Below are 6841 nucleotides of genomic sequence, written 5' to 3'. Positions count from 1 at the left end.
TCGGTTTAAGTGAAAGCAATGATTACATGACACAAATGATTAACTAAATAAGAAGTATCTTGTAGACCTTTTGTTTAGTAATACTGCTGTGACTGTGAAGTTTAAATTAGTTAGTTATATAATTAAAGGGGCTATTCAGAACACTTGTTATGAGCAACACCGGTGGCTGTTAAGTGAACTGCAGCCAGCAATGTGTTCGCACTTGTGCACATGTAACATACTGTACAAATGACTGAATGTGATTCACGCAGGGTGAAGTTCTTTTTTGTACTTTGCTTAGAAGTAAAAAACTGAGCCCTGCACATGGCACGCAGGAAAAAAAGTAAATTGTGCGCACGATTTAATAATTTGTTCCCTCGATTTGCTAAATCGTGCACACAATTAACTATTTCTTTCCCTCGATTTGCTAAATCGCATGCACAATTAACTATTTCGTTTCCTCGATTTGCTAAATCGTACACAGTTTACTAATTCGTTCCCTTGATTTGCTAAATTGTACACACAGTTTACTAATTTGTTCCCTCGATTTGCTAAATCATTTGCACAATGTACTAATTCGTTCCCTTGAGTTGCTAAATCGTACACACAATTTACTAATTCGTTCCCTTGATTTGCTAAATCGTACACACAATTTACTAATTCGTTCCCTTGATTTGCTAAATCGTACACACAGTTTACTAATTTGTTCCCTCGATTTGCTAAATCATTCGCACAATTTACTAATTCGTTCCCTTGGTTTGCTAAATCATACACACAATTTACTAATTCGTTCCCTTGATTTGCTAAATCGTTCGCATGATTTACTAATACGTTCCCTCGATTTGCTAAATCGTTTGCACAATTTACTAATTTGTTCCATCTAATTGCTAAATCGTTCGCATGATTTACTAATTCGTTCCCTCGATTTGCTAAATCGTTCACACTAGGGCTGCACAGTTAATCGGACGATTAGAAAAAAAACATTGAAATCGCACTTAAACGATTTGGCTTAGTGCGATTATGAAATCGCAAAGCAGCGATTTTTTTTATGCGCGGCTTATCAGTGAACTATGGCTCCAAATGCTAATCCATCTGAAAGCAATGAGAGTTTGAATCGCTTATAATGTGTTTGAAAAAACAACACGTGTCAAAACATCTTTCCAGACATGAGAAGCATTTATTAACATCTTGTCCAACAAAAGACAACATTTAATAACATGTTTTTACTCCAATCTCGCTTCATAACGACAGTTGAGCGTCCTTCTGTGAGATGATGTGGCTTCTTACACAGAATAAGGCAGTCGTGTGTTCATTATCAAAACGTTTCAGTCATTTTAATCAATCAAAACATTTCAATCTTCTGTTTATTCAGCTACAGCGATAGTATGGGATCTCCTGGAATGACGCGGGTTCTACTTCGGCAGCAGGGCATATTTGCAGTTTCTGCACAAGAGCACCCTCTGGCTTCCAGATAAAGAAACATTTACTACTGATCACAGAGCCGTACAGCTCTGACAAGCTGCGCATAAGATAATCGCAGTTTTTCCCAAATCGCGCAGCCCTAGTTCACAGAGTTTACTAATTTGTTCCATCGATTTGCTAAATCATTCACTCGATTTACTAATTCGTTCCCTTGATTTGCTAAATCGTACACACAGTTTACTATTTCGTTCTCTCGATTTGCTAAATCGTTTACATTATTTACTAATTCGTTCCCTCGATTTGCTAAATCATGCACATGATTTACTATTTCGTACTAATTACTAATTGAGAGCGACATTTAGATGAATATGTAGGCCTAAATAAGTGTCCCCCAATAACAAAATAAACATACAACAATTGCAGCGGTGAGAAAACAATAGTTAAAAAAGCATCTGATCATAGCGATGTGGATAAGTTTGCACCATCTCTGCAATTCAACGACATCATAAAGACAGATAAGGTAATTAAATTTACAGTTATGAAAGTTTGATTATAAAGTATATTTGAGACTAGACTATATATGACTATGTGAGACTAGTATGAATGAATCCCTTTCATTTGCATGACACATTGACAGCATACAGAATGGATTTATCGGCATTATCCTGAACATTGTATAATCATTAATTTCATGTGTCATAGAACAGAAAGGCTCTCAGGAGTGTGCGTAAACGTCATCACATCACGTTTTTCACATAAAAATTAGTCTACAGGCTTTTTATAGACAACCTAGGAAGTCGTGGAAGGTCTTGTTTTTTCAAGCTGTTCACACATTGTCAATAAAAAGTGATTAATACATGAAAATTCTTACATGGCATCTTTAACCTTTATTGTATTAGCATCCTTACTCCCTAAAGGGAAATTCATTGTGGTTGTTTTAGATGCCGTCTTCTGTCATTGCAGGAAATGTTCTTCAAAATATCTTCTTTGTGTTCCACAGAAACCATAGACATTTAGAATGACATAAAGGTGAGTAAATGATGACCGAATTTAAATTTTTGGCTAAAACTATCCCTTTATGACTTTCCTGCATGTCTGGGCACATTACTTTTTAGTTCATACGAATACCTGGATCTATTGGGTCTAAAAATAAACACCCTAAGGGCCAGCAATTGACTGAATACTTTGTATCTGGGAAGAAAAAATCAACAGTGAAGAGAAAGAACAGCTTGCTGTGCCACACACACTGTCAAGGCCTGTTTGCTCAGGCATTGAACTGGGCGACTGAAAGAGGATCTTTTTAAAGAGCCCCTTTCATTGAAGTGGCCCATATATGCTCAGTCGCTCCACCAGAGGTTTGTTCTGAAGGAGCCTTTGGAAAGCAGTGTCACTATCTGGCCTGCTCTTTAAAGAGTGTCATTGAGGTTCTTCCTGGAATTCTGGAGAGAAATTTTGTTTGCATCGAGTTCTGCACTGATTGGCACTTCATTATCTCATAAAGATAATGAGGAACTGTGTGTTTACTTACTTGGAATTACTGGGAATGACCTGCTATCAATAGGATTACAATGTCACTTTAATGTTAGGAGAGGTTTTATCTCTCATAACAATTTTTGATAGATACTTTTCACTTTTGAAAACGATGGCGTGGCTGCCCAGAGGCAACTGTTCACACTTGTACGCACATGCACAGTGTGCATGAATGGTCATGTGACATGTGTTTTCGGTCGTTTTGTGAAGATGGAGATTGTTTCTGAAATGCTGTGGAAACGCCAATGTAGAAGAGGACCGTTTTCATTTTAAAACGCCGTTTTTAAATGAAAACGCACTAGTGTAAACAGGGCCTACAATAGGTCTGCAGCACTTTCGTAACTTTGTTACTTTGTTTGTGAATGATATTTGTGAAAACGGAACAAAGCTATTGATATTTGTAGAAGATCTCCTGTTAATAAGTTTAACATTTTAAATGCATCATTAGAAAAAAAGGTTCTATATAGAAACCCTTACGCCAAAAAGTTTCTATATGAGAAGAAATGTCTTAATCCTGGTCTACACTGGCATTTCCTCATTTCAGAAACGATCTCTGTCTACACTACACGACCGAAAACGCATGTCACATGACCGTTCATGCACATGACTTGCGCATGTAGGTAACTGCAGTATTAAAAAACTCAGTTTAACTGCACAATGGCTGCTAAAAATGACAACAAAGTCAGCAAAGATTGCAGTTCAGTCTCCAGGTGCGTCCCAATTCGTGAACTTATGCACTATTCTATGACGTTTTAAGTACAAATAGTGCAAGTATTGTGTTCACACTGAAAATTCCAAAAAGACTTTAAAAACCCAGATGATGCACTAAAATAACGGAAAAAACTAAGTGTGGAATGTTGGACACTTCATGCACTCAACTGTCGCAGCTTTAATTACGTATTGGATGGATAGAGGGTATCTGACTCCGTTGTTAAATGACAAAATAACCTTATACAATTCACGCACTACATGGATGAGTACATAGTGCATAAGTACATAGTGTATAAGTGCATAGTGTATAGTGCGTCGTCTGGGACGCAACTTCCGTGTGATTGTTTACACTGTCGTCAAGGATACGCCTAAGGCACAATTTATGCTAGTGTGTTTTCGTTTTAAAACACATAACTTTTGCTATGATTACGCCTGTCGTCTACACTACTCTGACGTTTTTGACCCTCCAAAACGGAGACTTTCGAAAACGCTGCAGACCCTGTTTTAGTTTGAAAACACCAGGGTTGCAGTATAAACGGACCAAAATGGAAAATGATGCCGTGGCCGCCCACATTCACTCTCCTTATCCTTGATGACCGTGTAAACAATAACATGGAGACTGAACTGCAATCTTTGCTGGCTTTGTTCAAAGTCCCTTTAAGACAAGGTATTTCACTCGGCGGCCATCTTTGAAACGCCTCTCAGGCATCCAAGTGCTGCTCCTATCTCTTTGAATGGGGAAACATCAAATTCTCCAAAGCTGTTTGCCAAGCTTCCGAGTAAATTTCATATTTGAAATCACCAATGAAATCTGACAACAACTGTCTTATAAAATTTTTTTTCTAAACGTTCAAATCATGACAAAAAATTGTATTTTTCAGGCTGGATCAAACTAAAGCACATGTGCAGTCCTAAATGCGCGTCTCTTGTGTCTCATTTCGGAGGCGTGCGTCTGACTGTTTCTACAGGAACCGGAGCTTCTAGCGGCCGCTGCAGTGACGCAATGACTTTACCAATCGGCGATTGGCTCTTATTTAGAAGGCGGGGTTTATTCTGCCATATTGCGCGTTGCACTTTCTCCCATTCAAAACAGTACGAGTGACGCATCTTGTGTTATTCTATAGTCTTTGCTTTGTTGTCATTTTTAGCAGCCATTGTGCAGTTAAACTCAGCATTTTTTTAACACTGCAGCTACCCACATGCGCAAGAGGGAACTGTTTACACTTGTACGTGCATGCCCAGTGTGCATGAATGGTCATGTGACATGCGTTTTTGGTCATGTAGTGTAGACGGAGATCGTTTCTGAAAGGCTGTGGAAAGGCCAGTATAGACGAGAACGTTTCCATTTTAAAATGCCGTTTTAAAGCGAAAACACACGTGTAAACGGGGCCTAAAACGTAAACTGACCAAAATGAAGACTTTTGAAAACGATGGCGTGGCTGCCCACGTTCGTTCTGCGTATTCATGATGACCATGTAAAAGCCATTTTAAAACGGAAACGTCCATCTACAGACAATCAAGGCACCAAGATTGGGACAAAAGTAGAAGTAAACAGAAGGATTTGAGATCTCATGCACAATTGTATCAATATCACCTGCCATAGAGTTATGTGTGGGGTACAATGTACAGTTACTGACACCTAATTTGGACTGTCACTGTTAGCTGGGAGCCGAAGCTGTGAGTGAAGAGCGCCATATTGTCAGGATTTAATTAAGACGAGGATGAGAGTGAAGGGCAGGCGGCGTCTCGGCGTGAGATCAGGTGCACGTAGAAGATGATGGTCTGTCACCCTGCAGCTATTTGCAGATATTTTATTTAACATTTAATATGAGCTGATAAGAAGACCGAATATTCTCAAAGCACCTCTCACAAATTGTTGCTAATAGGAAGTGACAGTGCTGTCACCACATAACCAGAATGCCCATGTATCTTGAATAAAGAGAGCAACTTCTTTATACAGCCTTCAGTATTTTAATAATATTTTCAATGCAGCCTATTTTTAATCTTGTAAATTAGAAATAATAGGCAGAATCATTGGAGTTAATCAAGAATGGCATAAAGACCAGTGACACTGAAAGTCAAATCTCAGACATTTGATGGATTTATTTTTTACAGGATCACTTTTGAAATCATCCATGCACTATTTTTTTTAGGTCTCAGACTTTTGAACCCCACAATATATAGGTAAAAATTAAAATGTATTATAACTGTGATTAGAACTATTTTTTGTAGAATTATTTTATATATTTATTTTTACAATTTGATTTATAAGGCATTATAAATAATACAGCTACAGAATGCTCAATACTGTTGTTATTGTTGTTTATGTAAATAAGCTCAAAGGGATTGATATTTTATGTAATTAGCTGTTATGCTAGGTTAATTAGATAATTAACTAGATAACAGTTGATCTAATAGGTTTTAGAACAAAAAACATGGTATTTGTCTTATGATTTTTAATAATAAAAATGATGCGACATAAAGGTGTAACGTGCTGTTTATACAGAGACAAAACGTGAGGGAGGTACAGTATAGAAGGACAGAGAGAGTAAATCAAGGTGTGTGTGTGTGTGTGTGTGTGTGTGTGTGTGTGTGTGTGTGTGTGTGTGTGTGTGTGTGTTGCACAAACATATGTAGGGCAAATATTCCACAGGGAGCGCCGCCATGAGAGGAAGCGCTGGAGCTCCTCCAATTATTTAATGCAGCAGCGGCAAGTAAACAAAGGGGAGCTGTGATGGAGACGGCAGCTGATGCAAAACTGATCAGACAACCGGGGAGAAGCTCTGATGTAATCTCCTGATGCTCCTGGCCCCATAGAGAGCTTCATACAGTGATCCAAGGGAATAGACTATGATATGTACTGTAAAAGCATGAGAACTTGCTGGGTTTGCAGTTACGAGAACTGCAGAATTCCCTGCAGTGAATGAGGCATTGCGTTTGGTTGCATACAGTATGACCTGAAACTGTGGTGTTTTTCAATATTTAGCCCTGCAAGTAAAGGCTTTTTAAATACTAAAATCTATGCGTGTGCCTGGACATGGAATTTGGTCCCTTTTATGAGGAAGGGTCCACTTATAATCATTTGACCTGAATGCCCTATGACTAGGGGGTGGGCGATATATCTGTTGATGGAAATTAATGTTGAGATGTTATTTTCATCAAGAGGTGCATCAATTTTTGGTCAAGATCTTGTATTGAC

The 6841-nt window shown here is 38.3% G+C and overlaps 1 protein-coding gene across 2 annotated transcripts in view; it reads left to right on the top strand.

Moving 5' to 3' along the window:
- Window positions 1–6841, top strand: part of otx2a (orthodenticle homeobox 2a) — a 66835-nt gene that overhangs the window by 1597 nt on the left and 58397 nt on the right. The gene's annotated exons all lie outside the window — the stretch shown is intronic.

This window comes from Megalobrama amblycephala, linkage group LG7 (assembly GCF_018812025.1).
Source record: "Megalobrama amblycephala isolate DHTTF-2021 linkage group LG7, ASM1881202v1, whole genome shotgun sequence".
Classification (NCBI taxonomy): Eukaryota; Metazoa; Chordata; class Actinopteri; order Cypriniformes; family Xenocyprididae; genus Megalobrama; species Megalobrama amblycephala.
Note: the sequence above shows the minus strand (reverse complement) of the source record. Positions and strands in the feature narration are given on the sequence as shown.